General features: G+C 34.8%; 1 long non-coding RNA gene across 4 annotated transcripts in view; it reads left to right on the forward strand.

Annotated features, from left to right (window-relative positions):
• Positions 1-24,451, forward strand: part of LOC128247327 (uncharacterized) — a 64,122-nt gene that overhangs the window by 28,391 nt on the left and 11,280 nt on the right. For all 4 annotated transcript variants that reach the window (XR_016241528.1, XR_008263710.2, XR_016241527.1 and 1 more), the window contains exon 3: positions 23,429-23,496. This is a non-coding gene — a long non-coding RNA (uncharacterized LOC128247327). The remainder of the gene's footprint in view (positions 1-23,428; positions 23,497-24,451) is intronic.

A 24,451-nucleotide genomic window follows, 5' to 3' on the forward strand; every position in this document is an offset into this window, starting at 1 on the left:
TGATCTAAGATAAAATGTTGTGAAGCAGTCTTTAGGCTAGGAAGAAAGTCTAGTTTTGAATTTTAAAATCTGTTTTCATAAGAGTAAAATTGTAGACTATATCCCCAAATTAATGGTCATACTTTGCTTTCTGTGAGCACAAAATTCCTCAACATGAGATGATGTGATGTGTGGAATGCACATATATGCATTCATACAAACATAGGTAAATAGATGTAATGCATCCATAATTTTTACTTTTATTTATTAGCAGTAAAATTTTACCTCCTTTCTTTATATTTTTCCCTACATTTCCTTTCAATTATTATCAGTGCAATGATATATTATAGAGCACACATTTTCTGTTATCGTCATTGTTCCCACTTATTTTCCTTTCTCCAGAGACCTGTATTATTGCCTGAGAATGTCTCATGTTTGACTAAACAGATAATCTATTATATACAATCACTAACGAAAAATTCCTGTGGTGTGAAAAAATCTGTCACACAGTGGAAAGAGGATGATGAAAGTATGATCAAGAGGAAAAGATAGGTAGATAGATAGATAAATAGAGAGAGAGAGAGAGATTCAAACGAACACTATTGGAACATGCACACATACACACACACACTTATGAACACTACTGGAGAACACATATGCACACATACCCCACCACACACAGATGACAATTAGCTGTATGTGTGTTTGTGTGTGTGTGTGTGAGAGAGAGAGTGGGGGCTGTGTATTTGTATGAGTGAATGTGGAAGGTATCATGTGATGAACAACAAAGCTGAAGTTGATAGGTAACAAAATGAATAGTGTTGATTAAGAAATAAGATAAAATATGAGTAATGAAGATAGGCAAAATAGGCAAGAATATTTTTCAAAAGTCAGAATGAGAAATCAGGCTAGAAAAGTAGACATAACTAAAGAGAAGAGAAAAGATTTCCTATAAAGTAATCAAAGGATTATGAAGGCAATAATAGGATATTATTATCAAATGGTGAGATGCTTATGGCTTATATGGTACCACAACATTCCCATGGGTACTGCTTGTACTTTATTAATTTTTCAGGCTAAATTCATAATTTAACTGTTGTTTAAGTTGACCTTGTCATTTAGTATTATGTCATATGGCATTCACATAATTTTATATATGTAAATAAGCTGGCCTTATCTTCCATTCTTTAAAAGTCAGGAATATAATGAGGCAAATTCCAATGGCATGGTGTGAGTTTTGATTACCATGTTTGGTAATGTATTGGACATGTCTTTCCATAAATGTAACATACCTTCAACTACTACAAACGTAAGTTTAAAAAATGACTACTCTGTGCAGTTTGTTCACTCCACACATCTCAAACAACAACACTGCTAAATTGAATATGTTATGAATAATTTCCCTGAAACAAAAATAAGCCCATACATATAGATTGTGGATTACAGAATCAATATAATTAAAATAGCTTTGGGCAAGTGCCTTGTGGTATTTGTTTACTTTTTGAATTCAGATCATACCCATGTGAACTCTACATTCCAGCCATCTGTGGGTGATAAAATAATTTTCAATTGTCAAATATTTGGGTTTGATATAAATGACTGTGTCCTTGCATTCAGTAACCCATTATAATTAGAGTCCAATATCTAAAAATGGTTAAAGGATTAAAAGAAAATATATATAATGGGAAAATATCAATATTTTAATGCAAGAGTCATCATCATCGTCATTGCCATGTCATCATTATCATCAACATTACCCTCATCATAATTTCACTATTACCAACATAGACATGGGGAACTCTGATAAAAAAAAAAGACAAAAATGAAAAGTATATTACTTTATACACAACCAAAAGTCTTGTGGTTCAATAGTTTTAGGCAGCAATGCTAGAATAATAAATGAAATTCAATGTATTGCTGAAAGTGGATATCTATTTCTTGACTGTCATCCATAATTTAGATGGCATGTTTGCCTGCTTACATAAAGGAATGCTGCCTTGAAGTTGTCACTCAACTGGGACTATTGGATGACAAATATGTTAAGAGATAAGTTTTATGAAAGCTGTTTCAATATGATTCTGTATCAACGGCAATGCAGTGAGACAAGCTCTATTTGGTTGATTCATCTGCAGAAACTAACCACCAAATCTCTCTCAAATTAACTTCTACTGCATTTTAAAAGATGAAAATGCATTGAATAATGAATCTGGATTGGCTTTTGCGCAGGTAGCACATAAAATACACCATCTTGAGCATGGCCGTTGCCAGTACTGCCTGACTGGCCTTCGTGTGGGTGACACATAAAAGCACCCACTACACTCTCTGAGTGGTTGGCATTAGGAAGGGCATCCAGCCGTAGAAACTTTGCCAAATCAGATTGGAGCCTGGTGTAGCCATCTGGTTTCACCAGTCCTCAGTCAAATCGTCCAACCCATGCTAGCATAGAAAGTGGACGTTAAACGACGACGATGATGATGATGATGATATATATATATATATATATATATCATCATCATCATCGTTTAACGTCCGTTTTCCATGCTGGCATGAGTTGGATTGTTTGACTGGGGACTGGCAAGCCAGGAGGTCACACCAGGCTCCAATCTGATCTGGCAATGTTTATACAGCCCGATGCCCTTGGCTGCAGAGAACAGTAGCTACTATGAAAACAGTTGGTATATTATTGATTGTTGGTGTTGTTGTCTGACCACAACTAAGCCCTGATTCAATAGACCTACAATCAAGTATTTCCTAGCCTTATTTGTCCTGTTTCTTTGTGACATAGAGCTTATGGATGATGATGATGGTGATTATATATATATAACTCTATGTCACAAAGAAACAAGATAGGTAAGGCTAGAAAATGCTTGATCATAGGTCTAGTGAATCAGGGCTTACTTGTGGTCAAACAACAACACCAACAATCAATAGTATACCAACTGCTTTCATAGTCGCTACTGTTCTCTGCAGTCAGAGTAGAAGATCTTGAAAAACTTATGCAGTAAATTTCTACACGAAAATGTCTTTCAATAATTATTGCATAATATCTGATTGGAAAATAATATTGAAATGGTATAAACTACACACACATATGCACACAAATGGCCACACTTACACACGCACATACACATATATACATACATGCACACTTACACACATACACACACACATACATGCATACAAGCGATGAATCAAAGAAATAAATAAAATGTGAATCAATTATCAATATGACGGCATAGAGAAAACAATAAGAATATTAATCAGAATTGGTTGCTGAATTCTTTTCCGATCTGATGATCAGCAGAAAATAGAAATCATTCAGTAATTCAACGAATAAGGAATTCTTGAAGATAAAAACAGCAACAACAACAACAATATAAATACATAAATAAATAAAAGAAAAATTCAAATGAAAGAAGAAAAATATAAAAATAATACAGAAAAAAATAAAATAAAGATTAGCCTCAAATCCTAATCAGATGAATGTTGTGAATTGGCATCTCAGAAAATCATAAAAATAAAAGAGAAGTTGGGATAAAAGTGAAAAAGGGTGATATGAGATGGGTGGGGTGGATGGGTGAAAATTATTGAATGCTGTTTTCATAACTTTTGATGTCGAAACATTTTCTATTACTATGTTAAGTGCAGCGATGTTATCAAATGAGAAGTAAAGCTTCAGATAGCTTTGTTTAGATGAGTGAGTCATGTGTTTGGTTGTTCAACAACATTATCTGGCTGGGTATCTCAAGAAACCCAGTGGGTTTCTTTTTCTTTCTGTTATTATTATTATTTTTTTTTCTTTCAGTTATATTCTCTTAAACATCATTCTGCTCTGCTTTCCCTACCTCATCACCCATGCCATGACCTCCAAACCAACCAAAAACACATTTCCTTGATAATTATTACTTCTTATACTACCGTCATCACTATTGCCGCAACTATCAATATCATTATTGCAAAGGTAATGACGAATGTGATGGTAATAGTGATTGTGATGATGCCTGATGCCAGTGAAGATGATGAGGCAACAAAAAAAATTGTCATCATCATCTCCAGAATCATCCTCTTACATATAGTGTTGTCAGCATTAATATAATGGGTACGACACTTATAGTACACTGACCAGCACCATTACTGAAATATTCATTACCACCGCCACTGCCATCGCTGCCGCCACCACCACCATTAAATTTCCTTATTTTGATGATGACCAGCACTCCATTCACTAGAATCAGATTAATGAATCTTACAAGCTAACAAAGAATGCTCTTTGTTGTTTGCTCGAGGTGTTAGAAATAGCAGTCAAATTTCCCGCAAAATCAAATTCCACCTCTCAATCGAGGAAGCAAAAAATGAATAATGCATTACCATATAAACATAGTAAAAGAGAAAGAATGGTTATGAGTAATTTTGCCCAAACAAGATTAACATAGGACCATTTTCCAGAAGATACCGGTGTCTTTTCTTTTTTCCTTCCTACTAAAACCTTAGTCTTAATTAATTTTACCTTGAGACCACTAAATTCTAGATTTACTTTCCATACCTGGAAATTTCTCTCTAATTACTCTATAGATTTCTTTCTAATTACTTTCTAACTACTCTATAGATTGTTAGCATATAGCTATTCCTATGAACATCAAATCTTAAATTCCTCTCTGATGGTCTGTAGGACTATGATGAATAGGAGAGAATGGAGAAATGAACCTTGATGGTCTCTTATCTTCAGGCTAAATTTATCACTGAAATCATTGTTGACTTATTTTACTGCATTTTTGATCATAGTTTGTGCAGCCCTCATAAGCTATTAATCTACATATAGTTTCCTCAAAGGCTATCAAATTACTGAATGTGGTATTCTGTCAAATGCCTTTTCCAAATCAACAAAAACCAGGAGTAGAGGTTTATTCTTAGCCAAGTATTTCCTTTTTTTTCCTATGGTGCTTCTTCCTGGCATAAAGCCAAACTACATCTCATCTTGATGCCGCTGTTTTGGATCTATTGTGATATGACTCTCTCTCAGTGACCTTCCTAACCTGATTCAATTGTATGATCCTGCTATTGTAGCTTCTCTTTAAGGTACCTCCTTTGCATTTGCAGCAGTTCACAATTATACTACTCTGCCAGTCATTGGACAAGACACCTTCTTGCATAATTGATTAACTATCCAAGTGGGAATCCCATATAACCCAGATATTTTGAGCATCTCTGCAACTATTTTTGATGGATCAGCAGTTTTCCCTCTCTTCGGGCTCTTAATTACTTTAGCTACCAAACTGCAGTCCACTTGAATTGCTTTCCATTCTGTCAGATCAACATGAGGTAGCTCATCTTTATCCCATGTGTCCTCTTCTTCAGCACCCTCTCATAATAGTGCTTCCTCACTACTTTCTAGTTTTCAGTATGGTTGGCAAGTATGCATTCATCATTCTGAATATACTTCTCACCAATGATGTCTTACTTCTCTCTCATGCATTGCTTTATAATCACGAGTATTTCATGTCCTTGATCCTTAAATTGTAGGACGTGCAAATCTCTTCCTTCCTAACTCTCCATTTTGCCAAACATACATGTTGTTTCACTGCACTGGATAATGCTCCCTACTATCATCTTCCTTCCAAGTTTCCCAAGCCTGTCTATTAACTTTTACTGCCCTCTCAACTGTTTCATTCCACAGTCACATTACCTTCAGGTTGACTGGGACTTTGCCCATATCACAGGTTTGATCTATAGTACCAAGAAGGTTGTTTTATTGAAATTCCTGTTGTTGTCTATGCTACAGGTATTAGGATTTTCTCCACATAGTTGTACTCATCCACTGAATTTTCTCTAAACATATTCCCAACTGTGGGATCTATTACTTCCTGTATTTTCCTTTTCTTCTCTCTTTGTTTCTACATCAATCTACCTCTGACTCTGAAGTTACTTGTCACTCACTAATCTATGATATATATATATATATATAGATAGATAGACAGATAGACAGATAGATACACACACACACATATTTACTAGCTGGACAGCCCGTCGTTGGTGGGTAGTTTTTACAATAGAATGTCTTATATAAACTTTTCTTTATTCCATGTCACACCTTGCTTTCCCTGACAGATAAGCCTCTTGATCGGGACAGTTTTTTGCAAAATTTTTCGCAAAATATTTTGTTGAGGATTTTTTCCCTTTTTAAATTACTTATATGTCTGTTCGACTATTTCACATGACTTTATTCATTAAAACTTATCAAAACTTCAGAAGTTCTTACACCTTTGGTTGTCATGATGCTTTGCTCTTTTTGTTTAATAAAAATTCCTCCTCATAATGATTTTGCTTTCATTTTGTGATTGACAGCCATCATCCAGAAAATTCCAGCTTTCAAATCCTGTTTTCTGATTAGTTAAAATTGATTAAACTTTAAATCTCAGTAACATTTTTCTGCAATTTTTCTGGAACAAATAGATAATAAGATCGGATTTAATGTGGAAAATTATTTCAGTATACCAAATTTGAAAATTTTGACGTAATCAAAAAATTCCACAATATGTAACAGCAATAGGGAAGACCCTACAAAAGTAGAGACAGACAGTTATAGGACGTCTCACACACACACACACACACACACACACACATACAACTGAAGCACACACCAAAACACACATACACACATATTTACAAACGTATACATAAGTAATCATGAGTTTAAAATGGAGTATAGTAGACATATGTATGTGCATATATATACATGTGAATATGTATGTATATATATCTGTGTGTGTGTGTGTGTGTGTGTGCATGCGTGCGTCTGTGTGTGAGTGTTTCTTTGTGATGGGCAGCAGAAAAGCCACCTACCCCTCTCTACTTAAAGATACATAGTCCTCACACCCATGTTTCTTTCCCTTCCTCTGCATTTTCAAAGTTAGTCATGTGTATGTGCATGTATGTGTATGTAGTGTGTGTGTGTATATGCGTATATGCATGTATCTATGTATTTATGAAAGTATGTATGCAGTGTCACGTGTATACCTGTGAACGACAGTTGTATTAATGTTACAACCCCACTGCCACTCCATAGTTGTTGCTTACACAACGCTGTTCTCCCCTTCCCTTATATCGGCCACACTCACTATGCCATCACATTTCCCTCACACTAACACTCAGCACACTTTTCATTTTATCAAGTAATAGCCCAATCCTACTTGGGGGCCCATTCTAGAATTTTATTGAAATCCATTTAATCTATAATTGAACTGGATGGTGGCTTAATATGTATGCAAAGTTTCATCAAGACTGGTTCACTGGTGTAGGCAGCAAAATGGTAACAGGCAGATCAACAGACAGACATTGTCATTTATGTATAAGATACACAAGGTGTGATGGGTATTGCCATTTTATATTTTTAATTTCATGCATGCATATTGTTTGTCTTTGATTTTGTTGACTACAGAGTACAGTAGGGTCAGATATATATATATACTACGTATATATGTGTGTGTGTGTGGGTGGGTGGGTGTATAAACACATACACACATATGCATATCATTCATCATCATCATCATCGTTTAACCTCTGCTTTCCATGCTAGCATGGGTTGGACATAATTCACTGATGTATATTGAGAAAGGATGTAACTAGCAGCAAAGAAACTGACAAACCAGTGCCCTTTGACTGAAATCTCTCATGATATTTGTTCTACATTAAATAAGATGCTCCCTTGTTACTCATGCCACCAGAAATTCAGAGAACCTGTGATCTATGTTTTAGAAACTCATGACAATCAAATCTATTGTTTTCAAATTGCTATGTGAAATAAAATAATCAACTACATTGCCTCAAGCTTGTCTTACCAATTCCTGAATGAAGGGAGTGAACCCCAACTGTATTTGAACACAGAACAGAAAAGAACAGGACTAAATACTTCAAATCATATTAGAACACTGTTCTAAAATTTCTACAGCTTTCCAATCTTCACTAATACTCCTACTACAATCACCACCACTACCACCAGCACCACAACCGCCATCACCAACACTCTCTTCTACCAACACCGCTATTTTCTTTGTGAATGCAGATATGAAAGATAAGGAGATAGAAAGCTATATCCCCTTCCCATCACCACCACAACCACCACCACCACAACAACTAAACCCATTGAAAAGAGAACAGAAATCATAACAGTCCAGCACAAACAAAGCACAAACAAATTGTTAAAAAATACTCAGAAAAGTTGGAGAGATTTTTTACTCATCCCCATCTATATGCAGCAAAAAAGAAAAAAAAAACAAGAAAAAGAAAAAAGTGGTAACAAAAATGAGTTTGATATTAAGAAAAAAAGTCCGTGGCTTTTTGACTATCAAGCAAAATCATCTTTGAATTACTTAAGTTATCACAAATTGCACAACAAATATATTGGATCTTAACAATTTTTCTTTTCCATTGTTGTAGTTTCTTCATAATTTTCCCATTAATTCTTTCTATTTATTATTTTATATAGTTTTTTTTCTTCTTTTCATCATATTCTTCTGGTTTTGATTTCCATTATTATTATTATTATTATTATTATTATTGCTTTGTTTTCACATTGCACTGCTATATTATCTTTCAAACTATCTTTTTGCTACTTTATATACACACACACACACACACACATATATAAGAAAATATGTATGTATATATATATATATATGTAAGCATATATATATTTGTTTGTGTGTGTGTGTGTGTATGTATAATATCCATATCAATTTCTTTATCTGCTAAATGAATGATAAAGGGGATATTTATAATATCATGAACAATCTGTGTGGATTTAATGTAATTTATTTCCCCCTACATTTCACATGAATAGACATTCACTTCCTCAACACAAATGCAACATAAATGTGTGTGTGTATATATATATATATATTTTATATATTTACATATATATATATATATATATATATATATGCTTATATATGTGCATGTGTGTTTGAGTGTGCATGTGTGTGTATATCTATCCATTTATCTATCTATCTATCTCTCTCTCTATATATATATATACGCATATATATATATATATATATATATATATATACACACACACAGATATACACACACACAAATATATGGACAAATACATACATATATCAGTTTATATATTTGAATGTATGTGTATGTGTGTTTGTATATTTCACTGATATACATTGCCAAAGCATGAGAATATCTGCAAAGAAAGTGAATAAACAGTGCTCCTTGAGTAAAGCCCTGTATGATATTTGCTTTACATTAAATGAAATTGATTGGCAGAACCATTAGATTGTTAGATAGAATGCTTTGTGGCTCCCTGATTTCAAATCCTGCCAAGATCAACTTTGCTTTTTATATTTTGAAGGTTGTAAATAAGGTATCAGTTAACTACAAGGGTATGTTGTTGTTGTTGTTGTTGTTGTTGTTGTTGTTGTTGTTGCTGTTGCTGTTGCTGCTGTTGTTGTTGTTGTTGTTGTTGTTGTTGTTCTTCTTCTTCTTCTTCCCATACTCTTCCTCTTTCCCTCCCCATACTCTTCCTCTTCCACTCCTCTATATACCAGTTAGGTGCCTCTTTTCTGGGTACAATTTAGGATCCTGTGTGTACAGCCAGAATTTTCCATTTTGAATCTCGCCTGACTTTTGTAGCATGTCAATAGTTGTTGGATACTGAAGAATTTTCTGGTCTTTAAGTGAAGTGCTAATCATTGGGTTGCAATCCCAGCTATAATTAGAGATGTGTGGCTTTGTAGTTAGGTTGATGGAATCATTGTCGTAAGATTGGGGTTTCGATTCTTGAACTAAACGATGTGTTGTGTTCTTGAGTAAAATACTTCCTTTCACATTGCTCCAGTCCACTTGGCTGAAGGATCCTGTGTCAGACTGGAGTCTCATCCAAGTGGGGAATTTATATATCATAGAAACTGGAAAATCAGCTCTTTTGAGTCACCATGACTTGAGAAGGTAAGGAAGATAAGCTTAAGCCAACATTGTATAAAAGATACTGAAGACAATATGTCTATGGAGAGAAAAGTGAAGAAACAACAGTTTTAATTAATCTTGAAATCATCGTTGGTAACCGGTAAATTCCACAGAAGTAAAATCCACCGCGGTAAATTCCACAGCGGCAAATTCTACCGAGGTAAACCCAACCACGGCAAATCCCACTGCATCAAATTCCACTGCAGCAAATTCCACCACGGCAAATTCCCCCGCGGCAAATTCCACCGCGGTAGATCCTACTGCGATAAATTCCACCACAGTAAATTCCATCATGGAAAATTCCACCAGGTAAATTTCACCATAGGTAAATTCCACCATGATAAAATAGGTGAAATTATCATCATCCTCATCATTATTATTATTATATTATATGGGTTACGATATTATGAAAAATAAAAAAAGAATGCGTAAGAAATAATATCACTGGAAGTTTGTGCGTGCCCCGACTATATGCCTTACTTCCTGACAAAAAAGAAGCCTCATATCATCGTCTTCTGTTTTCTGTGCATGATTTAAGACCAAATTGTCGACCTGTAACCTCTCCTACGGACTCTGAAAAAGCTCTCCATAATGCATTTGTTTCTTTATTTCCATATTCAGAAGTAATTGTGTGTGTTTTTCATCTTGGATAGTCTTGTTGCCGGAAGATATGTGCACTTGGTGAGAGTGTAAAAACTAACGCTTCCTTTTTCCGAGCTGAGATTTAAAACTTTTGGGGAGGGGGCCAGTTGATTAGATCGACCGCAGTATGCAACTAGTACTTAATGCATCGACTCTGAAAGGATGAAAGGCAAAGTCGACCTTGGCTGGATTTAAACTCAGAACATAAAGACTGACGCAATACCGCTAAGCATGTCGCCCGGCATGCTAACGTTTCTTATTTCTTTATTGCCCACAGGGGGCTAAACATAGAGGGGACAAACAAGGACAGACAAAAGGATTAAGTCGATTACATCGACCCCAGTGCATTACTGGTACTTAATTTATCGACCCCGAAAGAATGAAAGGCAAAGTTAACCTCGGCAGAATTTGAACTCAGAACATTAAGACAGACGAAATATCGCTAAGCATTTCGCCTAGCATGCTAACGTTTCTGCCAGCTGGCTGCTTTAGACCTATCAAATTATTGATGCACAACTGAAGAAGCTAGTTCAAGAATATCAAAATAAAACCCCTCTGCAACTTTTAAGAAGTTGCACACAATTTGTCTTAAGAACTTTTTTAAAAATAAATTAAACTTTCTTATCCTAACTCTGCTTTCCAATGTACTCACTGTTATTTTTTATCCTATTCCTATAATCAAATGTGTGCTAAAATTTAATCTTTTCCTTCTTTATTCCAAATTATATTAATTTTGAAAGTTCGTGATGAGTCTCTTTCATAGATTCTTGCTCGAATAGGAGTACATTAAAGTGATCCCATCTCAGTTTAAATAGATTATAAAGATTATTTTCTATCTCAGTTTCAAACTCTCTCTCTCTCTCTCTCTCTTCTTAAGACTTGAGAAACAGACAGATTAAATAACATAGGTATTGACCCGCGGTCTAGAGAACTGACCACGGTGATTATTAGCAAGAGCAGCTTATATTGGAAGTCTGTCCATGGGTGGAATTTACCTTTGGTGAAATTTACCAGGTGGAATTTTCTGTGGTGGAATTTACCATGGTGGAATTTACCTAGAACCTCATCATCAGCCATTGTATGCCTCTCCAATGATCCACAAATGCACTGCTCTTCAGATGACTGTATAATATATGTCTTAAGTGAATATAACATGATAGTATTATCTAACTGAAATTTATGTACAGCCATAAGTATTTGAGACATTTTAGCTTGGAAGGAGTTATGTTATTTGTAAATTTTTATAGTTCTATTGCTATGTGCTAGGAGGAATTCTTTAATGTAGGGAAAATAATAGGTCCTTATTTGAGTGTTTATTTATGTAAATAGTGTAATTACTTTAAATTTTAATGGGTCGGTAGTATCTTTCTGAATCCTTATCCATTTGTTTGGATCAAATAATTGAGTTTTGCCATGTCTTCTCCTTTATACATCATTACAGATATACTACTTTTGTTATTTTTACATATTTTGATGTTGGTATACTCTTTTACTCTTTTACTTGTTTCAGTCATTTGACTGCGGCCATGCTGGAGCACCACCTTTAGCCGTGTAAATTGACCCCAGGACTTATTCTTTGTAAGCCTGGTACTTATTTTATCAGTCACTTTGGTAGAACCGCTAAGTTACGGGGACGTAAACACACCACCATCGGTTGTCAAGCGATGTTGGGTGGACGAAGACAGACAGACAAACATACACACACATATATATATATATATATATATATACATATATACGACGAGCTTCTTTCAGTTTCTGTCTACCAAATCCACTCACAAGGCTTTGGTCGGCCCGAGGCTATAGTAGAAGACACTTACCCAAGGTGCCAAGCAGTGGGACTGAACCCGGAACCATGTGGTTGGTAAGCAGGCTACTTACCACACAACCACTCCTATGCCTAATCATAGAAGATCTGGAATTAGTTCATAAGACAATGTAAAAAGTAGATTGCTCCCCCATCACACAGTTCTGGCACCTTGGGCAAGTGCATTCTACTATGGCCTCAGGCTGACCAAAGCCTTTTGAGTGGATTTGGTAAATGGAAACTGAAAGAAGCCAATCATATATATGTGTGTGTGTCTGTCTCTGTCTGTGCTTGTCCCTCAGCATCGCTTGACAGATATTGGTGTGTTTATGTCTCGGTAACTTAGCAGCTCAGCAAAAGAGACCAATAGAATAAGTATTAGGCTTACAAAGAATTAGTCCTGGGGTTGATTTGTTCAACTAAAGGCAATACTCCAACATGGCTGCAGTCAAATGACTGAAACAAGTAAAAGAATAAAAAAATATATAGAGCATTTTAAAGTTTTCAGTTGAGTGGTTTGTTGTTGTGTAGGCAGCATTTGATTTGTTTGATTCATCTTGAAGTTTATCACTTACCTTTATAACTGTTCAGTTTGTCAACAACTTGATAGAGAAGTTTAATTTCAAATTTTTTTGTTCATATTTTGGATTTAGAAGTTGGTATCAAGGTCAAGGAGTGTAATTTGGTCTGGGAAGAGTGTTGTGTGAGAATTTATGTCTTCGTGTCTAGTCAGAGTGATTTTTTTCTTTATAAAATTTACATAGTTTATAATGTTGTGTCTAATTTGCTGTGAAAGAAATGTCTGTAGATTATCAAGAACTGTAAATATAATATATATATATATATACATATATATATATATATAAAGCAATGTTAATTCTCTAAATGAATATATATATATATATGTGTGTGTGTGTGTATATATATCTATATATATATATATCATCATCATCATCGTTTAACGTCCGCTTTCCATGCTAGCATGGGTTGGACGATTTGACTGAGGACTGGTGAAACCGGATGGCAACACCAGGCTCCAGTCCGATTTGGCAGAGTTTCTACAGCTGGATGCCCTTCCTAACGCCAACCACTCAGAGAGTGTAGTGGGTGCTTTTACGTGTCACCCGCACGAAAACGGCCACGCTCGAAATGGTGTCTTTTATGTGCCACCCGCACAAGCCAGTCCAGGGGCACTGGCAACGATCTCGCTCGAAAATCCTACAGGAGCCAGCCAGGCGGTACTGGCAACGGCCACGCTCAAAATGGTGCATCTCATGTGCCACCCGCACAAGAACCAGTCCAGGGGCACTGGCAACGATCTTACTTGGCTTGCCGGGTCTTCTCACGCACAGCCCATTTCCAAAGGTCTCGGTCATATATATGCATAGTTTAATAAATGTCTTACTGATTTATCACTATTACTTTTGTCAGTCTTATGAATAGTGTTGTTTTTGTTGTTATTGTTTGTATGCCCTCTACTGAGTGAAACAACTGTTATGCTGTCAATAAAAGGAAGCAAACTTGTCTTTACTGAAAAGGCTGCCATGTTATATAGTCTTATTCATATAACCATTTTGGAAGATTGCATGACATTGTCATACAAAATCTGTGCAATACAATTGTTCTAAAATAATATTTCATCTTCCTGTTTCATTTAAGTGGAACTTCCTTGCTCAAACTTTTGCTTTGTCCAGCATCATTAAGAGCTGTGTTACTGGTATCAACATTAGTTTCATTTGATGATGAAATTCTCTCAGTCATTGATTGTAGCACATCAACATTCTGATGATTTGGACTTGGTCTTTTTTTCTGGTTTTAGTTAAGAATCCCATTTTATAATTTTTTCATCATCACCAGAGCAATCTCCTATTTAATCACTATTCACTAAAACTGCTCTGTAATTTTTTTACTATTGTTAATCATATATTAGACGTTGACTTTTGTGGATATTGCACTGAGGTTTTGAATGTACCAGAGAGGAACATTGATAACACAAGACATTTTTAAAGCTGTTCTGCTCTGATATCCCATCTATGTCAACAGGCTCTGCTTATTTTCAGTATTAGGAATCGATTGATAATTGAGTTTAAATTTTGATAAATAAGGTCGCCTTCCTGGCACTTGTGCCAGTGGCACGTGAAAACACATTCGAGTGAGTTCGTTGCCAGTACCGCTGGACTGGCTCCTGTGCAGGTGGCACATAAAATACACCATTTCGAGCGTGGCCATTGCCAGTACCTCGTGACTGGCCTTTGTGCCGGTGGCACGTAAAAGCACCCACTATACTCTCTGAGTGGTTGGCGTTTGGAAGGGCATCCAGCTGTAGAAACTCTGCCAAATCAGATTGGAGCCTGGTGTAGCCATCTGGTTCACCAGTCCTCAGTCAAATCGTCCAACCCATGCTAGCATGGAAAGAGGATGTTAAATGATGATGAACGATGAAGCATTAAAGGATTCAAATTTTTAGAAGCTTTAATTCCCATTTTCACCGTTTACCTCATTTTATCAACATGATTGTTAAATGCTGGACGCTGTGGTGACATCTTAAAGGATTTGCAACTTATTTCAGTAAGAAACTTTAACAATGTTCTATGATGGAATTCTGCAGCACTACATAAAAGCATTTTATGTGGAATCCTATTCATAGCAAAAATAGTTCTTAAAACATTGATCACTGTTTTAGCAGACTGGCCATTAATTCTGATGTCTTCTGGCCAAGCAGGACATGTATCAACAAGTATGAGTAATCAACTAATACTAAGAACATAACCAGGATTCATGTGAACAAAGTAAACTTGGCTTGTCTTCAGTTATACATGTATGCTGAGTAACTTTTAGTATGGGTTTAATCTGACATCATATAGGGAAATTTCAGGCATAATGTTTGATAACATTACAGTGTCTAGGTTACCATGCTTTTAGTTACAATCAATTTATAGTAGCTATTGCACTACAATGGAGGTCATTACATACAGTTTTTATGAAAATTTGTCACCACATTGTAGCAACAAGATTTGCATGGCAAGCAATCTCATAATCAACAGTGAGTCTATGTCAATTTACTTTATAGGGTCTCTCACATCCTGAGAAATTATTCCATCTATTCGTTTTGATTTGGTTAACAACCTTGGACAAAACGATATCATTCTTAGTCTTAGTGAGTAATTCTTTTGCTTTGAATGCATCTATTTTTACCCACTGAATAAGTGATGTCACTATTGAGTTTTCATCTAACTTTATTGGCTCATTGAATTTCATTCTAGAGAGAGCACCATTATGGGGGAATTCTTTTGTCTTTATATATTGTATTTCACATTCAGAAGCAGCTGAATGGATTGTCCACCACAATATTCTTGCATATGTTACTTTAGGTAATCTTCTTGCCAAACTGAATATGAAGTGTAAGGGTTTATGCTCAGTTATCAAGAAAAATGTTCACCCCAATAAAAAGTATTGGTTTCTTTGCAGAGTCAAGATAAACACCAAACCTTCTCTTTCAATACTTGTTACTTATAGCTTTAGATAAACTTTGTGATACATATAATACTGGACACCCCACTAAGACAGTACACCAGATGTTTAATGTTGGTTCACATCTGTAGTAAATACAATTTGTTTTTTTTTTTTGTCAAACCTGTAAAACAAGTAGTTCATCTAAATCTCTTTTATGTCTTTTATATTTCATAAAAAACATGGGGCACTATTTTCATAAGCTTGAGGATCCATTGGCTTTTTCAGACTATGCTGAGATAAATCAACTATAAAATTAGTCATTCTCTAAAATAACTTAAGCCCTTTCCTACTCTCTGAGATATTTAGGGTCTAATATTTTCTTAACTAGTATACTATTTGGCCGAATATCCTGTTTGGATATCTTATAGCCAAGGAAGATCAATTTCTCTGTGGAAAAGACATTTTTCGTTTTGTTCACAGCCACACCATGAAAGGTGAGTTTCAGAAAAATAGCTTTAACTTTCTGCTCTAGGCCATCAGTAGTGTGACCACCAGTGCAAACGTCATCTTGATAAATTATTATACTTGTGAAATATCCTAATGCATTTTCCATGGAATGTTGAAATATAGTGCTCGTCTCTTTTATACTGTGTGGCTAATGTGACTAATGCAATAATCTAAGGTGAGTATTCAATGTTGTTATTTCCTGAGTTTCATCAGAAATTGGGATTTGATGGTAGGTTCCGACCAAATCAATCTCCGCAAAATATTTCATCCATGCTTCCTAGTGTAATGTCATCTCAATATTTGGAGTAGGATAAATTACAACATAGGCTTACTCTTATTTGGTAATCTGCACAAATTCCTAAATCTCCATGGAGCTTGTACATCACAACCAACAACAATGATCATTTATGTTTTCTGATTCAACACTTTAAAGCTATTGTTTATAATTTCATTTAATTTCACTGCAAGTAGATAAATATATAACACACCCATTCTAATGAAGTCGCAGTATTTATGAATCCAGTGATATTTATGAAAATTATATTTTTCTAGTATCTATCAGCAACAAGGCTTCAAACTTGCCCAACAGTTTGTAAACTCAACTATCATACTATTTGAAGCTGGCATTTCAAGATTTCAGATTGGGAGACCCTAGTTTCAAGTAGACATTCCTTTCAACTAATAGTGGTATCACGGACATTGTTTATTTGCTTGTGTTTTCTTAAGTTATCATTTAATTTAATGGAGGTTACTTCCCTCAGTGCTGAAGACATTTTTCAATTCTTGGTCACTACTTGCATCAATATTAACTTTGTACACTTTCACAAATTCCTTCTTAGAAGATCAATACACAAACTGAAAATGGTTCTTCTTAACTATTTTACTACAGAAATCAGATATAGGCACTCGAAATTTCATTACCCTTAACTGTGGAAAGCAGTCTGATCTATTTTTGTTCAGGAATGTCAAACTTGGAACTATTTTTTGCTGAGACATGTAAAGTTTATTGAAGCATTGAGATTTGCAGAAAATACCAATTCTGTTTTTTGATGTATAGATAACATTCTTATTGGAATAACATGAAATTTAATTTCATAGTTAAAGGGTTAAAGGTATAGCATATCATCTCCAAAATAGGACACTTTCCCATATCATGGCTATAGATGTGAGACTTACATATGAGCTTTTTCTGAGGATTTTTGTTGAAATGAGACACTGACAATTCTTTTAACATACTATTATATCATTACTAGGAGCCAAAGTAAAATCATTAATCATTTCAAATTGCTGAATATGGCTGATACAACTTGGCAGCAGTATTTCCTGAAACTGCATGTGTTCTAATATTTTAGAGTAATGTGCAGAATGATTAGTTACATTTGAATAAGGTCACCGTAAGCAGATTGTCTATCAGTCCCCAATGTATCAAATTCACAAAAATGTGAGGCTTCTTTGAATCTTTCATAATACTGACACATTGGTTAAAATGGCATCTGCTTCAGAGCCAGAAGGCCTCTCCTTTCAGCAATAATCAGCTTTCCTTTGATCTCACTGAATAAATTTTTCATCCCTGTGAAATTCATCTCCCCCAGCACAAAACTCTTAATGTTCTCAATCCCTGATGAACTGATCCATTATTTATTTACTACCAGCAAAATTCTTAAGTTCCTTTGTCCTAGCGCAGGCTGAAAGTGTCTTTACTGGGCTTCAGTCAAACAAGAATCAGACAGTACTAATTCTCCAAAACCTGTAATCAGTGTCATTATTGAATTGTCAATGAGAGGCAGCAAGCTTGATTTTAGTGAAAAAGCAACCATGTTAAATAGTCTTAATCATATGAGTTTAGATTTGGTCACATGACATTGTCATACAAGAAAATACTGTTATAAAATGATGGTGCTATAATAACTACACAAGATGTGCTTGGCTAGAAGTAAGTTTCTTTACTTAGGTTTTATTGATCTCTGGAAAAGGCCTTTGCAAATGTTACATAGCTTGCTGTATGGTGGTCACTAAGAAAACTGGGTAAATAGTTTGTGAGAGCTATGGAAGCATGTGGCTTCATGGTTAAGGTGTTGGACTCAATATTGAATGATTGTGGTTTCACTTCCTGGACCAGGATATGTATTGAGCTCCTGAGCTAAATGCTTCATTTTATGTTACTTCAATCCGCTCAGCCAATAATTTTATGTTACTTCAATCCACTCAGCCAATAATAGTAAGTATTCCTGCAATGAGCCAGAATCTCATCTGGAGGGGAGAGGTTAATTACATAAGAAAATACAGGAAATTGGCCCCATGAATCTATATGACTTAGGAGCTTTGTGAGAGGAGCTTTGTGAGAGGAGCTTTGTGAGTGGAGCTTTGTGAGAGCTATGCAAGTCATGTATTGAAATGACTTCAGCTTCTTGAGGAATCCTGTAAAACAGTCATAGGCTTAGGGAGGAAAATTGAAGTATGATTGAGAATTGACAGACTTCAAAGTAAATTTAGGAAACACTAAGGTTTCAGCATGAAAGAAGACAACATTCTACTGTGAATGCTGTGAAAGTGGTCATGCTCCATATGAAGATTAGAAATAGGAATTCCCTATTGTGTTCCCACTCTAAACAAAGGAAGCATAAAATGTGTAGAAAAATCATGAGCAGGCTGATAGGGTAGGCATGTTCTGTATTTGGAATATGCACAGGAGTAGTAAATACAAAGGGGTGCTGAAAAGTTCTTAACTTTAAGGGTATTGTAAAAGACCTGACTGGAGGCCCAGCCTTCTGAATTCTTTTACAGGATATAGACAAACTGAAGGATGGCTGCAATAAGTGTGTGAATCTGAGAGGGGGAATATCTTGAATAAAATCACAATTAACTGATCCTTCTGTATGTTCTTTCATCCAAAGGCAGGAACTTTTCAGCACCCCTTCCTATAAGATTATGAATAAGATAAATTCCTTTAAATATTAAGGAGGTTCCGTAGCAGTAATTAATAGCTTTTGCTGTCAAGATGATTTAATCAGCTCTGAAGGTATCTGTCCAAAGGCAATTTTCAGAATAAGAATGAGGTGGAAAGAATTCAGAGATATTAACTGCTCTAGTAGCAACAAAATATTTCTCTTTGTGAGTGAAGGAAAAATTGCGCAATGCTTGTGCATAAAGTATGACTGAGATGAAGTAAGCTCTTTCTCTAGGATATGTAATGTTGGTATGCTTATAGAACAGAGCTCAAATGGGCTGAAAGAAAAGCTGGATGTAAGAGGAATTAAATGTAATGTGAAAAAGAGACCACTACATTGGTATGGGTATATGATACATATGGAAAATGAAAGTTGTATGATGATGGACCTAGAGCTCCAAGAAATTAGAACTTGTGGAAGAGGAAGGCCTATAAATATATAGGATGAAGTCATAAAGATTGATCTTAAGAAAATGAACAACATGAAGCTGAATAACCTAAAGACCACAATTTGTGGCAAAGTGTTGTATTGGACAGAATCCATCTAATCTATATAATCATAAGGAAATGGATGCACAAAATGGAGATAATGTTAGTGATAAAGGTTGGTATGTGTAATATCTATATTCAGGCCTGTCCTGACTATTATCTTCTTATACATACACTCTATTCCTATTTTCTTATTCTTTCATGTATCATTCAACCTTCTTCTGCCTTTGTGTCTCCCTAGTTTATCTTTCTCATCCACCCATGTAAAAAGAGTTCCATCTCATTTGATCTGCTCGTATTCATTTACCCCTTAACACTGTTAATTGCTAGCCATCATTTTGTTTCTCTTCCATTATACACTTCCCATGACTCATTAGTGATATATCTACCATTTATAATTTCTTTACTATGATCCACCTTTGCTCTTCTCCACAATATTTTGTGATTATTACTTAAAGACTGAATAGAATATCCAGATGCTTCAAATATTCAACTGCAGTGTCATGGTCTGGGTAGAAAATTTATAAGTTTCAAAGTATTAATCCCCAAACATTCTCTTTCTCCCTCATGTTGAATGAAATGTTTCCTGGACAGTTGACCTTGACAGCAGTTTTGACGAGAATGCTAACAGTATCTATCCTAAAACAAAGGGATGTACTCAGTGTCAGAGTTCTGATGTTAATAACTCACCAAGATATAACAATAAAAAGTTTGACAAAGAACATTTACATAACAGATAAAATAACTGGGTGTTCAATATAGCATATACAAAGTTACTTTAACTGTTGTAGGTTAATGGGTTCTTCGATTTTTCAAGCTAAAATCCATTTTGTCTTCTCAATCATACAGCATTGACGGTCCTGCCAAATATCTTGCTATACACAAACACACACACATATGTATTTATGTATCAAAAGTTTATTCATTCTAGTAGTTTGATATTTCTTTATAATGCTGTTATCACCACAGTCATAAAAATATTTATATATTTATCCCAGGATAGGCTTTCATGGATGGCATTGTATACTGTTTCACTGAAAACATGCCATATAGAAAAATAATATAAGAAATTGGGATTGCAGCTGATAATATGTGCAATATCTTCAACAAATATATGATAGAGACTTCCAATCTCATATTCATTAAGTATTTTATAGCTACCACTTGCATTTGGATTGAAAGGATATATATATATATATATATATATATATATAGATATATATATATATATATATAGATATAGATATATATATATATATATATATATATATATATATATATATATATATGTGTGTGTGTGTGTGTGTGCGTGTGCGTGTGTGTGGCCATGTGTGTGTACATGTATATGTATATATATATATATGTGTGTGTGTATGCATATATATACACACAAACACACACACACACACACACACACACACACACACACACACACACACACATTTCTTATCTTTCAATTGTTTGAATTCTTCCAATAAAGAAAGAACTGGTTTCTAACTAAAAAACGAAAATTGAAGTTAGTTTTCCATATTTTCTTTTCTTTTTGCTTTGTAGATTGAAGTTACAGAACATGATAGTTTTCTTTCCTTTCCCAAATAGCTATGTCTGGCACTTGGCAAAAATTTTGATGGTTATGTTTTACCAATATTTCTTGTGTAAATGCATACATAAATGCTTAGATACATACATGCACATGTCTAGGCATGCAATTATATGCATAAGAAGATATACATAAAACAAAACAAATATTCACATGCACTGACTCCAAATACTGCACACATACACACATAGAAGAAGAATTAGTTTGCTGAAGTTGTTGAAATTCCACTGAAGGACCTTGGATCTAGTTTAGAAACTGGCCCTTTCTCTATTGGCAAGAAATCTTGAAATAAAACAGAATAATAGCAGCATACACGCATGTATATATATATACATACATATATGTACGTAAGTATGGGTGTGTGTGTATTATTTAAATAAACACATCTTTTGCAGTTACTAACCACATGTGTAATATCTTCCACAGAAGTGAGATATATTCAATATATTCTATAGCATCTTAGGGGATTAAGGATTTCACTGATCCATTTGTTCATCAAATATTTCATGGCTATCTCATGCTCATGGTTTGTAAAAGCCCAATCTTTAGAGGTGGCACGATGCCTTAGTCATTAGTCAAAAAGAGGCAAAAACCTCACATTGATATTGGTTTCAAATTTTGGTACAAGGCCAACAATTACAGAAGAAAGGGCAAGATGATTGCATCGACCCCAGTGCTCAACTAGTACTTATTTAATCGACCCAGAAAGCATGAAAAGCAAAGTTAACCATAGTGGAATTTGGACTCAGAACTTAAAGAGGAACGAAATACTGTTAAGCATTTTGCTTTGTGTACTAATGACTCTGCTAGCTTTCTGCTTTACATTTCATGTTAATATTATGGTTATCTCAAAGGTGGTGAGCTGGCAGAATCATTAGCAGCACTTCATCAATCTCTATGTTCTGACTTTAAATTCCATCGAGGTCTACTTTACCTTTCATCCTTTTTGGAGGTCAATAAAATAAGCACCAGTTGAGCAATGGGGTTTATGTAATCGACTTACTCCTAGCCTTGTGCTAAAATGTGAAATCAACATTACTGTCATCTCTGGATTTATGGAAAACATACCTGTGCTTAACTATTTTGTGGTACGTAGTGTGTTTGTCTTCTAGAATTTTGTTAGGATATGCAGGTCTTGCAATACTGAGTATGCATAAAAAGTGAACTGAGTACTTTTTGAGAAGTTCATGACTAACCTGCAGGCTGTTAAACTGTTTATTTTAGTGCACATGTATATATTTTTGCTGCCATTGTTTAGCAGAAGCCCTCTGAGTGAAACCATACAACATTCAAATGCTCTTCGCACAGATATTAAGCCGTTCCTCTCTGTTTTCTTATAAGATAGAAAATGTCAATATTGCTGTTTCTATGTAAGCATGCAAGTGATGTAAAACTCTTGTGAGTTTTAATGTCAATAGGGTGGATTTTCAAAATTGACCATTTAAGTACATCCCAAATGATGGTATCAGTACTAGTAGTCTAGATATTTGTTGTAGGTAGAAGATTCTGAGTACTACTTTCTTTTTAGTCTGGTATAACATTTGTTTCCCTTATCTTTGTTGACAATACTTACGAATGATAAATTTTCAGCAATAAAAATATGTTGCTCTCATTGTATGGAACAGAGGAGAGAGAAAGACTGTTGATGCAAAGCTTCTGGATTTGGGAAATGGTTTTCTGCATTCAGCTGTGAATATGAACATTTCTTTTGGACAAATTCCATCTCTATCACAGCAGTAAATGTTACTAAATCCAGTTGTTACTCAGTGTCTTATAGCTTATAAAATTCTAATGTGACCGATACATGCCTACATGTGTGAATGTGAGTATGTATTATAAAATTTCTTTAGCAGAAGATTTTTAGAATTTAAGCATATGTAATGATATTTTGTAAAAAAAAATGGTTTTTCTTTTCAAAATTTTGTTTTTTTAATTTTCTTCATGTTTTTCATTGAGTTAGATGTAACTGACCTTAACAATTTCATTTTCAAATTGTTTTCTATTTTCTTTAATCTTTTACTTGTTTCAGTCATTTGAATGCGGCCATGCTGGAGCACCACCTTTAGTTGAACAAATCGATGCCAGGACATATTCTTTGTAAGTCTAGTACTTATTTTATCAGTCTCTTTTGCTGAACTGCTAAGTTACGAGGGTGTAAACACACCAACTTCAGTTGTCAAGCAATTGTGAGGGAACAAACACAGACACACAAACATACATGCACACACAAACACACATATACATTATATATATATATATATATATACACACACACATAAAACAGGCTTCTTTCGGTTTCCGTCTACCAAATCCACTCACAAGGCTTTGGTTGGCCTGAGACTATAGTAGAAGACACTTGCCCAAGGTACCATGCAGTGGAACTGAACCCAGAGCTATGTGGCTGGTAAGCAAGCTACTTATCACACAGTCACACCTGCACCTTGGAAACTTTTTTCAGAATTATGTTTTAAACACAAGATATTGTGATTCTAAAAACAAGTAATGATAGGATTAAGGGTTAAAGATTATGGATTAATACTTTAGTGCAAGATTTGTTTTGGCATTTAGGATTTAGTGTTAGGATTTGGATTTTGTGTTAAATAGAGAAACAACATTCAAAATATTATATTTGAAAAAACTGTGTTTTAGATTTTTTGCAGAATCTAATAGATATGTCTATAACAGAAGCAAAAAGAAAAATATCTTCTGAAAAAAAACAACAAACAAAATGTGGTTACTTAGTCTGGTACTCTGCTTTTCGTTTGCTCAGAAACTTTGCTATAATTTAAATTACAATGAGAAATGAATGTCAATTCACTGTGTTTGCAGTCTGAGCAACACTGAGTAATTTGGCTAGTTGTAAATAATTTTAGAGCATAGATCTGGAGACCATATACAAAGAAACTGCGGGTTATATTACTGTCTCTTACTATTGTAAACTCTTGCACATGAGCAGTGAATTTTCATAAAAGAAATAACAGTGAATTAGGTGCCAAAATAAACAGAAGCACAAACAGACTGTAACTTTGACATATTCCTTTTGAAATATTCT

This window comes from Octopus bimaculoides, chromosome 1 (genome assembly GCF_046866305.1).
Source record: "Octopus bimaculoides isolate indiv1 chromosome 1, ASM4686630v1, whole genome shotgun sequence".
Lineage (NCBI taxonomy): Eukaryota > Metazoa > Mollusca > Cephalopoda > Octopoda > Octopodidae > Octopus > Octopus bimaculoides.